At 42.4% G+C, this 17,169-nt stretch overlaps 1 protein-coding gene across 8 annotated transcripts in view; it reads right to left on the bottom strand.

Moving 5' to 3' along the window:
- ZNF790 (zinc finger protein 790) overlaps positions 1–17,169 on the bottom strand; it is a 37,685-nt gene that overhangs the window by 13,318 nt on the left and 7,198 nt on the right. For 2 of the 8 annotated variants that reach the window (XM_063801523.1, XM_512618.8), the window contains exon 1: positions 12,389–12,757. The exons of 4 other annotated variants lie outside the window; for them this stretch is intronic. The gene's annotated coding sequence lies outside the window, so the exon portion shown is untranslated. Of the gene's footprint in view, positions 1–11,753; positions 12,094–12,388; positions 12,775–17,169 lie in introns of those variants that run through there. 2 more of the 8 variants (XM_009435434.5, XM_063801522.1) reach the window with 2 other exon arrangements.

Genomic DNA, 17,169 nt, shown 5'->3' with positions numbered 1-17,169 from the left:
GATCTGGATCAGGATACTACTAGATAAGTCAATTCTGGCTTGCCCTAAATTCATACATACCTACATTAACATTTATCCTCAAGCCACCTATGAATGTCAGTTACTTGTCTCATTTAAAATATCTGGAAATGGGTCACTTGCTCAAATTCACTATTAGGAAATATCATAGGTTTGCTGAATGCAAAGCTTGTTACTTTGAATACTGTATCCTACCCTCTGGATTTCAGAATTTCTTATTTTATTGAGTGAAGGATGAGCTGGGCCTTTCCCTTATAGGAGCAGCCCATGATCTCTGCCTCCTGTGTTTTCATTGACAGTGAGCATCAGGGTGGCTTTTTCATGAAGGGAACCCAAAGATGGAAGGAAGGCTGGATTGGGCGAGTAGTCAGTGTTGTGAAGTACGTACTTTTATTAAAAAAATATATTGGCCGGGCGTGGTGGCTCTCGCCTGTAATCCCAGCACTTTGGGAGGCGAGGCGGGCAGATCACGAGGTCAGGAGATGAAGACCATCTTGGCCGACACAGTGAAACCCCGTCTCTACTAAAAATACAAAAATTAGCCAGGCATGGTGGCGCATCCCTGTAATCCCAGCTATTCGGGAGGCTGAGGCAGGAGAATCGCTTGAACCCAGGAGTTGGAGGTTGCAGTGAGCCGAGATTGCACCATTGCACTCCAGCCTGGCGACACAGCGAGACTCGGTCTCAAAGAAAAAAAATTATATATAGATAATTTTATAATTATCTATATATAATTATATATATAATAAAAATTATATATCTATATGCCTCTCTGAATCTAGCTTTGCGCTTAGCACAAGGGAATCAGATAAATAAGTTGCAAGACCTACTATCAAGGAATTCACAGTCAGAAAAGTAAGCAGCAATTACAATACTGTAGGAAATAAAGGTAATCATGGTTATGAAAGGAGCCAACTAGTTCTAAGGAGCCCAAACCAAAACTAGTTTTTAACAGAAAATTTCCTATAGGAAATGGTACTTCAGCTGACTCTTGAGGGGCTGTTGTGTGTGGGAAATGCGCGAGGGGAGAAGAAAAGACACACAATACCTTTAAGGGTAAACAACCTTTATCCCACATAAATGGCAATGCAGATATAATAAGCAAATGATATAATAAGCAAATTGCAATGGGAAGGGGAGAAGGGAAAATATATATACATACATAGATACATATATATGTGTGTTGTGTGTGTGTGTGTATATATATATACACACACACACACACATATATATATACACTTACCAAACTATAAGCATTCACCACCAGACTGGGAAGCAACAGCCTGGGCTCCAGAGTCAGACACTACACCCAGCAGACTATGGAGGATTCACCACCAGACCGGGAAGCAACAGCCTGGGCTCCACAGTCGGCCACCCATCCGTGCACAGGCGAGGAGAGGTCTCGAAGCTTTGGTGCAGTCTGGGAGCTTAGCTCTTTTTGTAACAAGTTGTTTGGCATGAGGCCCACTCACAAGGGCCCTTCCTGACTGGGCTCAAGGAACACAAAAAGGTCAACCTGTTTTTGCGATTGTCTATTGTTTTTCAATGACTAATGTATAGGAATAGATTGAAATAGAGAATTCTCCGAAACAGCACTGGATGAATGCTTCAAGGGGCTCACACAACCTGTTCCAGGACTTGGTGACCATTGTTTGTGTCCATGTTCAATTGAGTTCAAATTTAATTAACTTTTCCTCCACCGGGGCTCACCAGAGAAGAGAGGGCAAGGTGAGGGGGATCTCCTAGCAGAGGAAACAACATGCGCCAATCAAGCAAAGATATTTTTGTGCATTCAAGGAACACAGAGTGAGAGGAAAGACCAGTGGCAGATGGAGATGTATAAAGCAGGGATCCTGTTAAGAAAAGCCCTAAAAAATAGGGTATAGAGTTTGGGCCATATTTCAGAGGTAATAAGAAAGCATTCTGCATTTTTAAAGTAAGGTTTAAAAATGTTTCTAATGAGAGATAAGACAAAGTTGGTGTGAGAGGGTAAAGACTGATATACATAATCTGAGGAGTTCATGAAAATTCCATGTAAAGCCTGTAGTATGAATTGGTCCTAGGAGACAGACAGCTTCAGCGGCATAGAGAACTTTAAGCACTTTTCCAAGAAGAGTGAAGGGCTGGAGAATAAATTGTGAACTAAAATATATTTTGTGTTTGAGAACATGAAGTACTTGAGAGTGATTATTACACGGTTTTAAGAGAAAACTAGTTCTTTTAAATACAACTTTTTTTTTTAGCTGAGCACAGTGGCTCACGCCTGTAATCCCAGCACTTTGGGAGGCCGAGGCAGGCGGATCACCTGAGGTCGGGAGTTCGAGACCAGCCTGACCAACATGGACAAACCTCGTCTTAACTAAAAATATAAAATTAGCCGGGCATGGTGGCACATGCCTGTAATCCCAGCTACTCAGGAGGCTGAGGCAGGAGAATTGCTTGAACCTGGGAGGCGGAGGTTGCGGTGAGCTGAGATCGTGCCATTGCACTCCAGCCTGGGCAACAAGAGCAAAACCCCTTCTCAAAAAAAGAAAAAAGGAAAAAAAAATTTTTAGGGACAGCGTCTCAAACTGTCAGTCATGCTGGAGTAGAGTGGTGCAATCACAGTTTACTGTTGCCTCAAACTGCTAGGCTGAAGCGATCCTTCCACCTCAGTCTGCTGAATAGGGTGGGACTACAGGAATGCACCACTGTGCCTAGCTAATTTATTTTATTTTTGTCGAGACGGGGTCCGCTATGTTGCCCAGGCTGTTCTCAAACTCCTGGCCTCAAGAAATACTCTCCCACCTTGGCCTCCCAAAGTGCTGGAATTACAGGTGTAGGCCACCATGTCCAGCCAAGAACTAATTCTAATCCTGATATTCCTCCTCCTGGAAACCATGTAGACAGAAACAAGAAAATCAAAGTAAATCCCAACCATCAGGAAACAGAAAATGAACAGATTCCAAGTTATTCGGAGATGTGAAAAGAAAATGAAAGAACAATGTCTGTGGAAGCCACAGTGATGCTACAAAGAAAAACAAATGAGGAATATCCATTCCCATGGGGAGTAGACCATATCCTGAATGAAAGTTTCTGTGAGCAGGAATGATGTCAAAAGGAGGTGGTAAAAGGAGGCCCGAAGATGTCAGGGGGATTCAAGGTGGCAAAACACATTGGTTGTATTTTTTTTTTTAAAGCTTTATTGAAATATAATTCACATACCATACAATTAAGCCATTTACAGTGAACAATTCAATGGTTCTTAGTATATTCACAAATACGTGCAACCACAGTCAATGTTAGAATATTTTCATCATTTCAAAAAGAAACTCTATCCCCTTTGGCTATCACTCCTTGGCCTCCCCACTGCCACATGTGCCCCATACTTAGCCTTAAATAATGACTAATCTACTTTCTGACTCTATGGATTTTCCTATTCTGGACTTTCATATGAATGGAATAACATATGTGGACTTGTTACTGGCTTCTTTCACGTAGCATAAGGTTCTCAAGGTTTATCCAAATTGTAGCATGAATCAGTACTTCATTCCTTGCTATGCCTGAATAATATCTCTGCAAATGAATAGACCACATTTTGTCTACCCATTCGTCTGTTAATGGACATTTGGGTTGTTTCCACCTTTTGACAATTACTATTATTTTTGAGATGAAGTTTCGCTCTTGTTGCCCAGGCTGGAGTGCAATGGCACGATCTCGACTCACCACAACTTCCACCTCTGGGGTTCAAGCGACTCTCCTGCCTCAGCCTCCTGAGTAGCTGGGATTACAGGCGTGTACCACTATGCCCAGCTAATTTTGTATTTTTAGTAGAGACGGGGTTTCTTCATGTTGGTCAGGCTGGTCTCAAATTCCCAACCTCAGGTGATCCGCCCACCTCGGCCTCCCAAAGTGCTGGGATTACAGGCCTGAGCTACCATGCCCGGCTGACAATTATTTTTAAAATGCTGCAATGAACATTCATGTAAAAGTTTTTGTTTGAATATCATCTATTTTGTAGTTTTCAGAGTATAAGTTTTATTTTCTATATAGAAGATCATGCCATCTGCAAATAGAGATGCTCTTAGCTGTGTTCCATTCTTTTCTCCAGTGTCTTTTATTTCTTTTACTTCCCCATTTGCCCTAGCCCAATTGCCAGTACAATGTTAAACAGAAGTGGGGATCCTTGTCTGGTCCCTGATCATAGAGGGAAGACATCCAGTCTTTTACCATTAAGTGTGATGTTGGCTGTGGGTTTTTCCTAGATATCAGGTTGAATTCCTTTATTCCTAGTTTGTAGAATGTGTATGTTTTAAAAAAAATCATAAAGGGTATTGGCTCTGGTCAAATGCCTTATCTCTATCTATTGAGATGATTGTGTGATTTTTGTTTTTTTATTCTATTGATATGATGTATCACATTAACTGACTTTTGATGGTGAGCCAACCTTGCATTTCTGGGATAAATCCCACTCAGTCATGTTATATAATTCATTTTAGATGTTACTGGATTTGGTTTGCTACTACTTGTTGAGGATTTTTACACCCAGATTCTTATGAGATATACTTTGCCTAGTTTCAGTATCTGGGAAATACTGGCCTCATAAAATGAGCTGGGGACTTGGCTGTATTCCTTAATTATAGCAGAAGACACTGGGTGAACTCAGAGCTGATAATAGGAGTCCTCCTGAACCAGTTGAGCTTCTGAATGGCAAAGAAGTCCTGGCTATTCAAAGGGAACCAAATTTTTAAAAAATTGTCTTCTACTGGGGTAACAGAGGAAGAAACCCTTGAGCAAAAAAAACCTTAAAAACTACCCTTGCCCCATTCACTTTTTTCACATGAAAATACCAGTGACAGCTATTCCAGGAAAATCTATTACATCCTCTCCAAAATATAAATTAGATATAACATGCGTAAGATAGTTAGATAAAAGTTTTAGGCTGGTGCAGTGGCTCACGCCTGTAATCCCAGCACTTTGGGAGGCCAAAGCGGGCAGATCACGAGGTCAGGAGATCGAGACCATCCTGGCTAACATGGTGAAACCCTGTCTCTACTAAAAATACAAAAAATTAGCCAGGTGTGGTGGCATGTGCCTGTAGTGCCAGCTACTTGGGAGGCTGAGGCAGGAGAATCACTTGAACCTGGGAGGCAGAGGTTCCAGTGAGCCAAGATCGCGCCACTGCACTTCAGCCTGGCAACAGAGCGAGACTCCATCTCAAAACAACAACAACAACAACAACAACAAACACAAAGTTTTAAAAGTGTGTCAAAATCCCCCATGTACAAAAAAACTCACTAAAAAAATCAGAAGATGAAAATCATCACCCAACATTTCAGTCTGAATTTTTAAAAAAAATATGATGCAATTGCAGCTCTAAAAGCAGACCACAAGCAAAAATATACGATCTCAGGAAAGAGAAGAAAGTAATAGAGAGACCATAGATGGGAGTTAGTAGAATTCAAGACTGAAAGAGAAAATAGGCTAAGTCACATCAGAAATGAAGAATAAACTAGCTAGTGCAGCGGCATGTGCCTGTAGTCCCAGCTACTTGGGAGACTGAGTCTAGAGGATTGCTTGAGTCCAGGAGTTCAAGGTTGAGGCCAGCCTGGGCAACACAGTGAGACCCCCATCTCTAGGTGCATAAGATCTGACAAATGCCACAGAAAGTATAGTATGGAACAAAGAATACAGAAATTAATGAACAGAACAAAATTTAACAAATAAAGGAACAAAAATCATTTGAAGAAATGAAAATGAAAAGAGAGATCCAATATGCCAAACGCAGAGCACCTAAAAATGAAATCCAAATTAAGAGGATATATCTAAAACTATGGTTTTAGCTGTGTATCTAACACTACAGTTTTAATACTCAAGATGAATTTCCTGAAATAGAGTATAAATAAACATGATGAAAAGTGAAACCATATTACAGGTGAAAATGAACCAAAATAGTAGCAAAACATTACCTAATAAAATTAGAATAAAACTCATGGGGAATCAAGATAAAAATATCAAATATAAGAAAAAGGAAATTCAGCTGTCATCAGACTTCTGCAGTGCTAAATTCAGTACCCCAAACAGTGGGGTAAATCTTCCAATATACTTGTGAAAAAAACAAATGAGGGAGTCAAAACATTTTATATCCAGCCAAGCTGTCATTCGAGTATAAAGGATGTAAGGAGTTTTATGATGCAACTTAGGAAATACTGTTGACATGCGCTCTTTCAGAAGAAGCTACTAGAAGACATACTCCAGCCACAAAAGAACAATAGTGAAAGTTTCAGCAAAAGAATAGTAGTGATGCTGAACATATTTAAATGCAAATCTAAATAAAATAGTAAAAGCGGAATTATGGTAGCCAGCATCCTGGATGGCCCCAAAGGTACCCAGTATGTGGTATTCACAACACTGTGTAGCTGCCTCCTATACTGAATAGGATTAACTTGTATACCAGTAAGGTACTGCGGAAATGATAGAGTATGAGATAGATATAAAAGACACTGTGGCTTCCAGCTTATGCGTTCTTGCTGTCCTTTTGCTCTGGAGAAAACCAGTTGACATGTCATAGGGACACTTAAGAAACCCCATGGAGAGGTCTACATGGTGAGAAACTGAAGTCTATTGCCAATAGCCATGTGAGAGCCACGTTGGAAGGTGATCCTCTAGTCCCTGTTATGCCTTCAAATGATAGTAGCCCTGGCCAAGAGTGTGACTGCAACCTCAAGAGACCCCAAGCCAGAACTTCCCAGCTAAGCCACTCCTGAACTCCTGGTCCACAGAAAATGGTGTTAAGATAATAAATATTTATTTCTGTTTTAGGGTAATATGTTTTACAGCAATAGATAACTAATATAGAAATGAAGGTTAGAGAATAGAAAATAGACTAGCTCACTGATTGCCTCATTTGTGATAACTGAGAGATAAAGGGTGTCATTTCAAGCTGAAAATCAAGGGGAATAAATTTAGAAATGTTTAAGAGTACAGCCAAGGCAGGAGGACTGCCTTGAGGCCGGGAGTTTGAGGCCAGATTAAACAAAAGAATGAGACCTTCTCTAAAAAAAAAAAAATGAATACAAATGTAAGTCAAACGGCAAAATGTCAATTAAATTTCAACATACAAGCAAAAAGTAGGAAATTTAAATTTAAAATGACAGCACTTAGCAGGAAAAATTCAAATTCCTATAAATAAATCTAACAATATATGTAACATACAATATCTTTTGTTTGTTGGTTTGTTTTTGAGACAGAGTCTCGCTCTGTCACCCAGGCTGGAGTGCAGTGGCACAATCTCGGCTCACTGCAACTTCCGCCTCCCGGGTTCAAGTAATTCTCCTGTCTCAGACTCCCGAGTAGCTGGGACTACAGGCACCAGCTACCATGCCCAGCTAATTTTTGTATTTTTAGTAGAGACGGGGTTTCACCATATTGGTCAGGCTGGTCTCGAACTCCTGACCTCAGGTGATCCACCTGCCTCAGCCTCCCAAAGTGCTGGGATTACAGGCATGAGCCACCGCATCTGGCCTGTACAATGTCTTTATATTAATTACTACAAATAATTAAAGAAGACCTAAACAAATGAAATAATTTATCACATTCATGGGATGAAAGGCTGATAATTTTCAAGGTGTCAGTTTCCCCAATATAGTGGTATAGGAAGCTTAAAAGTAAAAGGATAGCAAAAGATATACCATGCAAATCATAATCAAAATAATGCTTAGGTGGCTATAATATCAGACACCGTAGATTTCAGAGCAAATAAATAACATGGAAGAAAGGATGGTCTTGAATACATGGTGCCAGGTCAACTGAATTTATATGAGGAAAATAAATCATGATTTCCCCTCACGACACAAAAATCAATTCCAGGTTTATATACCTACATGTGACAGATAAATATAGATGAAAATACAGAATATCTTCATACCTTGGGGATAAGCAAAGATTTGAATAAGATACGGAGAACACAAACCATAAAAGAAAAATGATAATGATCAGACTACATTTTAAAAAGCAATTTTTGTTCATCAGAAAAGAGTGAATGGGCTGGTCATGGTGGCTGACGCCTGTAATCCCAGCACTTTGGAAGGCTGAGGTGGGTGGATCATCTGAGGTCAGGAGTTCGAGACCAGCCTGACCAACATGGAGAAACCCTGTCTCTTACTAAAAATACAAAATTAGCCAGACATGGTGGCGCATGCCTGTAATCCCAGCTACTCAGGAGGCTGAGGCATGATAATCACTTGAACCGGGGAGGCAGAGCTTGCAGTGAGCCGAGATCGCACCATTGCATTCCAGCCTGGGCAACAAGAGCGAAACTCCATCTCAAAAAAAAAAAAAAAAGAGAGAGTGAGTAAAAATGCAAACCTTAGGCTAGGAGACGATATATACAATACACAAAGCTGACAAGGGACTCATTCAGATTATACAAAGAACTCTTAAGGATTAACAATGAAAGACAAGTTTCCCAACAGCTAGGCTAAGAACTTGAACTGGCACTTCCCAAAGGAAGATATCCAAATGGACAATGCACATTAAAACAAAGGTATTCAAGTTCCTTAGTCATCAGTTAGGAAAACCACAATGCAATACCACTACATATCCACCATATTGGCAAACATTTTACAGTCTGACAATGCCATGTGTTAACAAGAAGATGGATCAACTGGAACTTGCATAAACTGTTGATGGGAACTTTTAACTGGTTCAGCCATTTTGGAAAACTGACAGTATCTGCTTGAGGAGATTCACATACTCTTACTCACCAATTCCTCTCCTTGGAATAACCCAATAGAAATGCATACATGTAAACACAAAATGACAAGTGCAAGAATGCTCTCTTCCTGATTATTCATGAGAATAATGTATTGTCTGTATATATGATAAACTTCAATAAAAAGACTAGGAAGAAATACAGCATATTACAAGGCAAATACAAACAAAAAAATAAGCAGAGGCCATGATCTTGAGCATGCTAAAGCCTGCAATTCATAATAAACATACAACAATCATTAATATCTGTATATCAAAGCAACAACAACTTTCATAAAGCAAAAGTTACAGGTTATATAAAATAAAATTTTGGCTGTGCGCGGTGGCTAACGCCTGTAATCCCAGCACTTTGGGAGGCCAAGGTGGGCAGATCACAAGGTCAGGAGTTCAAGACCAGCCTGGCCAATGTGGTGAAACCACGTGTCTACTAAAAATAAAAAAAAAATTAGCCGGGCATGGTGGCGCATGCCTGTAGTCCCAGCTACTCAGGAGCCTGAGGCAGGAGAATTGCTTGAACCAGAGGTTGCGGTGAGCCGAGATCCCACCACTGCACTCCAGCCTGGGCGACAGAGGGAGACCCCGTCTCAAAAATAAATAAACAAATAAATAAATAAAATTTCATTAATACACCTCTCTCAATCCAAGACAAATCAAGTGCAAGGCAAAAAGTTAGACTGACCAGATGTTAGATCACAAATAAAAGTTCACTAAGTTACAAAGTTTAAAAATAACACAATATAGCAAAACTGTAAATTATATTATCGGTGAAGTGGGGACCTATGTACTTTACTGGAAGTCTTCAACATAATCAACAGAGGTTGAGGTCCCCTTATGTCACAGGGATCAAGACTCCTCCACAACACTGAGGCCAAGATGCTACACCACTGTATTAGTTTTCTACTGCCATGAGGTAGTGGCTTGAAATAATACAAATCTATTATCATATAGTTCAGTAGAAGTCTGAGTTGGGTCTTACTAGGCTAAAATCAAGGTGTTGGTAGGGCTGTGTTCCTTTCTGGAAGCTCCAGGGGAGAATTCGTTTTCTTATGTTTTCCAGCTTCTAGAGGCCACCAACATTCCTTGGCTTAAGGCCCACTTCCTCTATCTAGTCAGCAATGTGGCATCTCTCTGACCATTATTCTGCGGTCACATCTCCCTCTGACTTTAAACTCAGCCAGGAAAGGTTCACTGACTTTAAGGACCCATGTCATTATATTGGTCCAACAAGATAATCGCCCCCATTTCAAGGTTCTTAACTTTATCCCCTTTGCAAAGTCCTTTTTGCCATATAAGGTAGCATCGTCCTAGTTTCCAGGGATTAGGAAGTAAACATTGGTTGCAGGGCCATCATTCTGCCTACCTTGACCCCCCTTCTATCTTAAGCTTCCTTCTTTCTGAGAGATACTCAGTGAAGGAAATAATGTATACAGTGGTCCATTTCCAAGACAAAATGCCTTGAATTGGCTTAGGTAAGCAAACTACAGAAGAAACAGGATATACTAGGCCCCTGCTTGGATAGATGATGCCTGCTTGTCAGCCTCCCGCTTTCTCCCTTTCCCCCACTTAGTTGCCTTCACCCAAACCAAAGAAGTTTAGTCTAAGATGAAAGTTTGCTAGCCTGCAAAATAGCTCATTTTGTCTGCTTTTATCAGCCTGCCCAGCTACTTAGGTCATAAGTCAACTATTGAAGAGCCCTTGAGCTAACTAGGATTGCAGTGCATTGTGGGCTGCAACCAAATGCAGCAAGACAAGCCTAAAAAACACACACACACACACACACACCGGCTGGGCGCGGTGGCTCACGCCTGTAATCCCAGCACTTTGGAAGGCCGAGGCGGGCGGATCACGAAGTCAAGAGATTGAGACCATCCTGGCCGACACGGTGAAACCCCATCTCTACTAAAAATAGAAAACTTAGCCGGGCGTGGTGGCATGCACCTGTAGTCCCAGCTACTCGGGAGGCTGAGGCAGGAGAATCACTTGAACTTGGGAGGCGGAGGTTGCAGTGAGCCGTGATTGCACCACTGCACTCCAGCCTGGTAACAGAACGAGACTCCGTCTCACAAAAATCAAAGAACAAAACAAAACACCTGAAGCCCCTACCCAACAATCAATAGGCAACATCCGGGAAGATTGTGACCCCATAGTTCTCAGCCTATGAGGAACCAGGGGAGGAACCTGTGCACTAGGGGATAAATTGCTTGTTGAAACTGTTGGGTGTGCCTATCAGACACGATCTTGCAAGACAATCATTAAAAGTCTCACTTTCGCTGTTCTCCGGGTCTCTGAGTCCATTCTTTGGGACGGGTAAGTTTGTTTCTCACACTCAAGAAATCATCTTTCACTATCCCACGCTATCTCTCCAAAACTGATTTGAATCCAACCAGAATAAATGTCAATCCAACCTTGTATTTATATTTATCTACTATAAGAAGTCCCAGAATTTCTAGTCAACTGTCTTTTCGGACATTGTATACCATCAAGTCTCATTTGTCCCCTTTTCTCATTCTTCCCAACTTTCAACACTTTTCCTGTATGCCTTCATAATGGAATTCATAATTCATTAACAACCAACTCCTCTTTTATCTTCAACCACTTCCTTGAACACGCCCTAACATTCTGAGTCTAACAGAAACTAGGCTGTATCTGGAGGACTCTGCAGCCCTCTCAACATTTCCCCAGCTACAGCCTCTTACCAGTGGGTCTGAAAATGGAACAGATGGCCGGCCTCCTTGTTGTTCACTACCTTCAGACCTTTCTTCCTCCCTCCTCCACAAACTCTAGTTTTGAATTTCCTGCCATGAGATTGTATATAACTCACCACATCTCACTTTTGTTGACCTCTACCAAACACAGGGTATTTTCCCCCTATATCTGAAATCTTCAGCTCATGGTTTACTCTCTGCAGCGCGATTACCCTTTTCTATTTTTTTTAATTCTTGCATTTTTAACTACACTCACACAGATGAGCCTTGTTTACTTACCCTTGCCTGGACTTTTCCCCCGTCTCATGGCTGATTTCCAACAACATGTTGATGGGTGGTTGTTCCCCAGCCCTCTACCCCAACCTGCTGCTCCATTTCTCTGCTCTAATTTACAGAGAAACTCTTGAACTATGTTGTCTACACTGTGTCCCATTCTTCTCCCCTCCTTCTAGGTTGCCCCCACTGCAATCCAGCTACGGGCCAGCACAAAAACTGCTCCCCACACATTCACGAAGGACTATGCCTGTCACTCAACGCAAGGCTCAATTCTTTGTTTTTGGCCCCATAGCGGCTATCACCACCTTTACGAACGTGGGCACGCACAACGCGACGCAGTCATAATCACGTACATACAGTCACATTAAAATAGTCCATTAGGGTCACACACAGCGCCTGTCAACGTCGTGTGCGCGTACACACAAATACACACACACACACACACACAAGCTCCCGTCGCGGCCCCAGCTCCTGCATCAATTTCACTCTCTCATCCACTGCTCCCATCGCGATCGCTCGCCCCCACGCTCCCTCGCCGGCAAAGCCACCAACTCCAAAGACATTAGCACCTCACTCCCCTCAGCCCCGGCCTCGGGCCCTCCGGAGTCATTCGGCTTCTGTGTCTCGGAATCACTCACCCGGCCCTGCGGTCCCTTGATGGTGGAAGGTTCCGCGCTCTCCGTATTAACCCTAAAGGGACAGAGTGCTGACAGGAAGTTGCCCGGGGAACGGTGCACTCTGGGAAATGTAGTCCGGAGCCTGGGTTGTCTTTAACTGCCCCGGACACCGCGGTCACCATTAACGGACCCTGCATTTGAGCCCCATCCCCTCGCTGGGCAAAGACCATCGCCCACACACCGCTCACATCTGCTGCCGAGAGCTTCCAGAATTCCAGGCCGCGTTTAGGAAGCTTCAGCGGAGGCATGCAGGCTGCCCTACCTCTGCAAAAGGCTCCCAGCCCTGGGAACAGGACAGTAAGCCCAGGCCATCTTAGGCTGGAAGTAACCTTGGCCCCGACGGCCCCTGGGAAATGTAGTCCAGAGCCTGGAACACTGCAGAAATGCCCCGGGGGGATGGTGCGATGGTTTTCAGTAGGAGCTCGCTGCGTGGGCCTCTGACCTATGTGGCATGGCGGGAAAGTCCTACAAGACTGTGCCAAGCGAGTGGCGAGTCTGTCCCGTCTCTGCCCGAGCCTCGGCCCGGCTGGGTGGACACCTCTTGTCCCACAAGTACCAGCCTGGGATAGAACGAAGGGGAAACGATCCATGGGACACAGCTACATGCCCAGCCCTATAGGGGTACCCTGTCTGGGAATCCATGAGAACTCTTCCTAATACCTTATTCCCATCCTCCAATCGCCCTTAAAGTGTTTGGTTTCAATTAATGTTTATAGTAACATTAGTACTGTTTTGTAAATTCCATTCATGCCATTCTTTGTGCTGAAGTACACACTTGCCAGTTTTCATTTGCTTCTCCTTTAGATGTACATCATTTCAATCTACATCTAAACTTTCTGACAGAGGAGTAATTTTTTTCAGTACTTTCAAACTTATCAGGTAATTAAAATAGTTTTTTTCTTTTTTTATTGTGAAACAGAAAATACTTGAAGTGCATAAAATGTGTAAGTTCAGTATAACTCCACACAAGTGTTGGTATCTCAAGAACAAATGCCCATTCTATGTGATCATTTCTCTTTTTGTTTGTTTGTTTTTTGTTTTTTTGAGACAGGGTCTGGCTTTGTCACCCAGGCTGGAGTACAGTGGCACGATCTTGGCTAACTGCAACCTCTGCCTCCCTGGCTCAAGTGATCCTCCCACCTCAGCCTCCAGAATCGCTGGGACTGCAGGTGTGTGCCATCACACTCAGCTAATTTTTATAGAGACAGGGTCTCGCCATGTTGGCCAGGCTGGTCTTGAACTCCTGGGCTCAAGTGATCCTCCCAAGTAGGCCTCACAAAGTACTGGGATTACAGGCATGAGTCACTGCACACAACCTGTGTGATCATTTCTGATACCCAGCTCCAGCTCCAGCTGACCTTTAGGGTATTAATAATATCTTGGCTCTTTAATAGTTTTAATCTCTCAGCTGGACGCGGTGGCTCACGCCTGTAATCCCAGCACTTTGGGAGGCTGAGGAGGGTGGATCACCCGAGGTCAGGAGTTCGAGACCAGCTTGGCTAACATGGTAAAACCCTGTCTCTACTAATAATACAAAAATTAGCTAGGTATGGTGGTGCATGCCTGTAATCCCAGCTACTCTGGAGGCTGAGGCAGGAGAATCGCTTGAACCCAGGAGTCGGAGGTCGCAGTGAACCGAGATCACACCACTGCACTCCAGTCTGGGCGACAAGAGTGAAACTCCATCTCAAAAAAAGAAAAAAAAGTTTTAATCTTGTTGTGAAATGTATATAAATGCAATCAAATTGTACAAATTTTCTGTCTTGATTAGTTGTTAAACTCCTCACTGGATTAACCGAAAACCCCATAGTAAAGGCCTTACAGAAGGAAAGGTATGCCCATCCAGCCATCAATGTCATTTTCCTGGTACTACTGGCAGGGGACCCCAAGACCAACCACTACACGCCCAAGCTCTGATGATTCACTGGGAGGCTCACAGTGAAGTGATACAAAAGAAAATCAGTAAAGAAAAAAGCGCATGGGGCAAAGTCCAGGGGAAACCAGGTGCACACTGCGAAGGGTTCTTTCCCAGTAGATTTATATGGGATTTATTTGTTCCCCAGCAGTGAGTTGTGACAATACATGTGAGATGTTACCAACCAGGGAAGTTTATTACAGACTCAGTGCCCTATGTTTTTATTGGGGGCTGGTCACATAGGCAGTCTGTGCCTAACACATACCAGAATTTCAAATTCCCAGAAGGAAAGCGAGTGTTTAACATAAACCATACTGTTTGTACAAAAAGTTTAGGCATAGTAAGCCACTTATTAGGAAGGTGGGAACCAATCTGAAATTCAAGTTCTAGATGCAAGCCAAAGACTAACCTCGCATATCAGGCCTTTCTAAGGATAAGTAGTCTCAGGCCTGCTATGTTAACTAATTTCTGCTCACTACTGTCCTAAAGATGTATGGTTTTCAGCAACATCAAATTACAAGACACATGAAAAGGCAAGAAAAATCATGACACTCAAGACATAAAAGCAAAAAGCAACAACAAACAAATAGAGGTAGACTCAGGTAGGATCTCCCCAGGAGCTTGAGGCTGCAGTGAACTGTGATTGCACCACTGCACTCTAGCCTGGGCAACAAAGCAAGACCCTACCTCAAAAATTAAAAGAAAAGAAAAAGATATGATGTAGATGTTGGAACTATCTAAAAAGGAATTTAAAATAACTATTATTAATATTTTCAAAGGTTTACCATAATGTTTTTCAACCAGAGGTGATTTTGTTCTCCAGGAGATATACAGCACAGTATGAAGTTCTTGGTAGTCACAACTGGAGAGGTACAATTTGCATTTAGAGGACAGAGGTCAGGGATGCTGCTGAATACACTACAAGCACAGGATAGCTTGCCACAACAAAGAATTATCCAGCCCCAAATAATGGTCCAAGGTTGAGATGCCCTAAGTAATCAAGACAGTGTGTTTTTGGTGAAGGACAGAAAGATAGATTAATGGAAGGAACAGGCTGGGCACGGTGGGTCATGCCTGTAATCCCAGCACTGTGGGAGGCCAAGGCAGGTGGATCGCATGAGGTCAGGAGTTTGAGACCAGCCTGGCCAATGTGGTGAAACCCCATCTCTACTAAAAATACAAAAATTAGCTGGGTATGGTGGCTCGTGCCTGTAATCCCAGCTACTCAGGAGGCTGAGACAGGAGAACCTCTTCAACCTGGGAAATGGAGGTTGCAGTGAGCTGAGATGACACCACTGCACTCCAGCCTGGAGGACATAGCAAGACTCCATCTCGGGGTGGGGGGTGGGGGGAGGGGAGAAGTTATTATTTTTTTTTTTTTGTAGAGACAAGGTTTCACTATGTTGCCCTGGCTGGTCTCAAACTCCTGGCCTGAAGCGCCCCTCCCGCCTCTGCCTCCCAAAGTGCTTGGATTACAGGCATGAACCACCACTCCTAGCCTATCAAACTTTTTTAGGAACACATAAAAGAAAGTGTACATGACCTGCAGTTAGATGAAGGGTTCTTAGACATGACAACAAAAGCACAATCCATAAAAGAACAACTTGATATACTGGACTTCATAGAAAATGTAAACGTCTGCTATTGAAGTAACACCGTTAAGGAGAAAGACATGGGATAGATTGGGAGAAAATATTTGTAAATCATATATCAGGCAGAGGACTTGTATCCAGAATATATAGAGAACCTTCAAAACTCAACAAGTAAACAAATAACCTCAAGCTTAAAATGTGCAAAGGGCATAAACGGAAATAAAAAGATAGATACCAGGAAAAAATATTATAAAATGTGCCTATATGAGATTTATAAATCACTAATTTCCACCATATATAAAGTGCTCATACATTTCAATAAAAATGAATAATATTTCTAGAATTTAAAAAATTAATATTATAGTAAGACAGACAAAGGAAACATAGTTCATGGAAATAATAAGTTTTAAATATTCAAAAAGGTATTCACCTTCATATCCAATGAAACAAAGTTAATAATATAGTCAGAATGAAACTATAAAAGTCACTTTAGGGATACAATGGAGTGGCTTGCAGCAAACCAGTATTCCTGCAGAAAACTAAAAAATCAGATATAATACAAAAAAAAAAAAACACAAAGCTTTTAAACTTTTTTTTCCTGTATGAAAAAGACATGAGGGGCTGGGCGCGGTGGCTCATGCCTGTAATCCCAGCACTTTGGGAGGCTGAGGCAGGTGAATCACAAGGTCAGGAGTTCGAGAGCAGCCTGGCCAACATGGTGACACCCTGTCTCTACTAAAAATACAAAAAATTAGCTGGGCGTAGTGGCGGGTGCCTGTAATCCCAGCTACTCAGGAGGCTGAGGCAGGAGAATCGCTTGAACCCAGGAGGTGGAGGTTGCAGTGAGCCAAGATTGCACCACCACACTCCAGCCCTGGCGACAGTGAGACTCCATCTCAAAAAAAAAAAAAAAAAAAAAAAAAAAAAAGGAGTGTTTGGGACAACCAGGAATAGCGTAGTCAAGACTCTAGATTGTAGGTAATCACAGACATTGCACGGCCACATTTTTCCTGGATTATTTGCCAATTCTTGGCAAAGGGCAGAAGGATCCAGACTGCTAGGACTTTAGTTTTCTGGGCCTAAAAACACAACATTGGAAACTTTATGGGCCAAGATCCCTGTGAGAAAAGAGGGACACAGACTTGAACTCTACATAAGGCTGGTTTTCTTCTCAAGACAGTTACCCATTTCTGAAACTGGTTGGGTCAGGAGGCTCAGGAACTTAGGCGGAAAGC

This window comes from Pan troglodytes, chromosome 20 (genome assembly GCF_028858775.2).
Source record: "Pan troglodytes isolate AG18354 chromosome 20, NHGRI_mPanTro3-v2.0_pri, whole genome shotgun sequence".
Taxonomy (NCBI): domain Eukaryota; kingdom Metazoa; phylum Chordata; class Mammalia; order Primates; family Hominidae; genus Pan; species Pan troglodytes.
The sequence above is the reverse complement of the archived record's forward strand: the minus strand, read 5'-3'. Positions and strand labels throughout refer to the sequence as shown.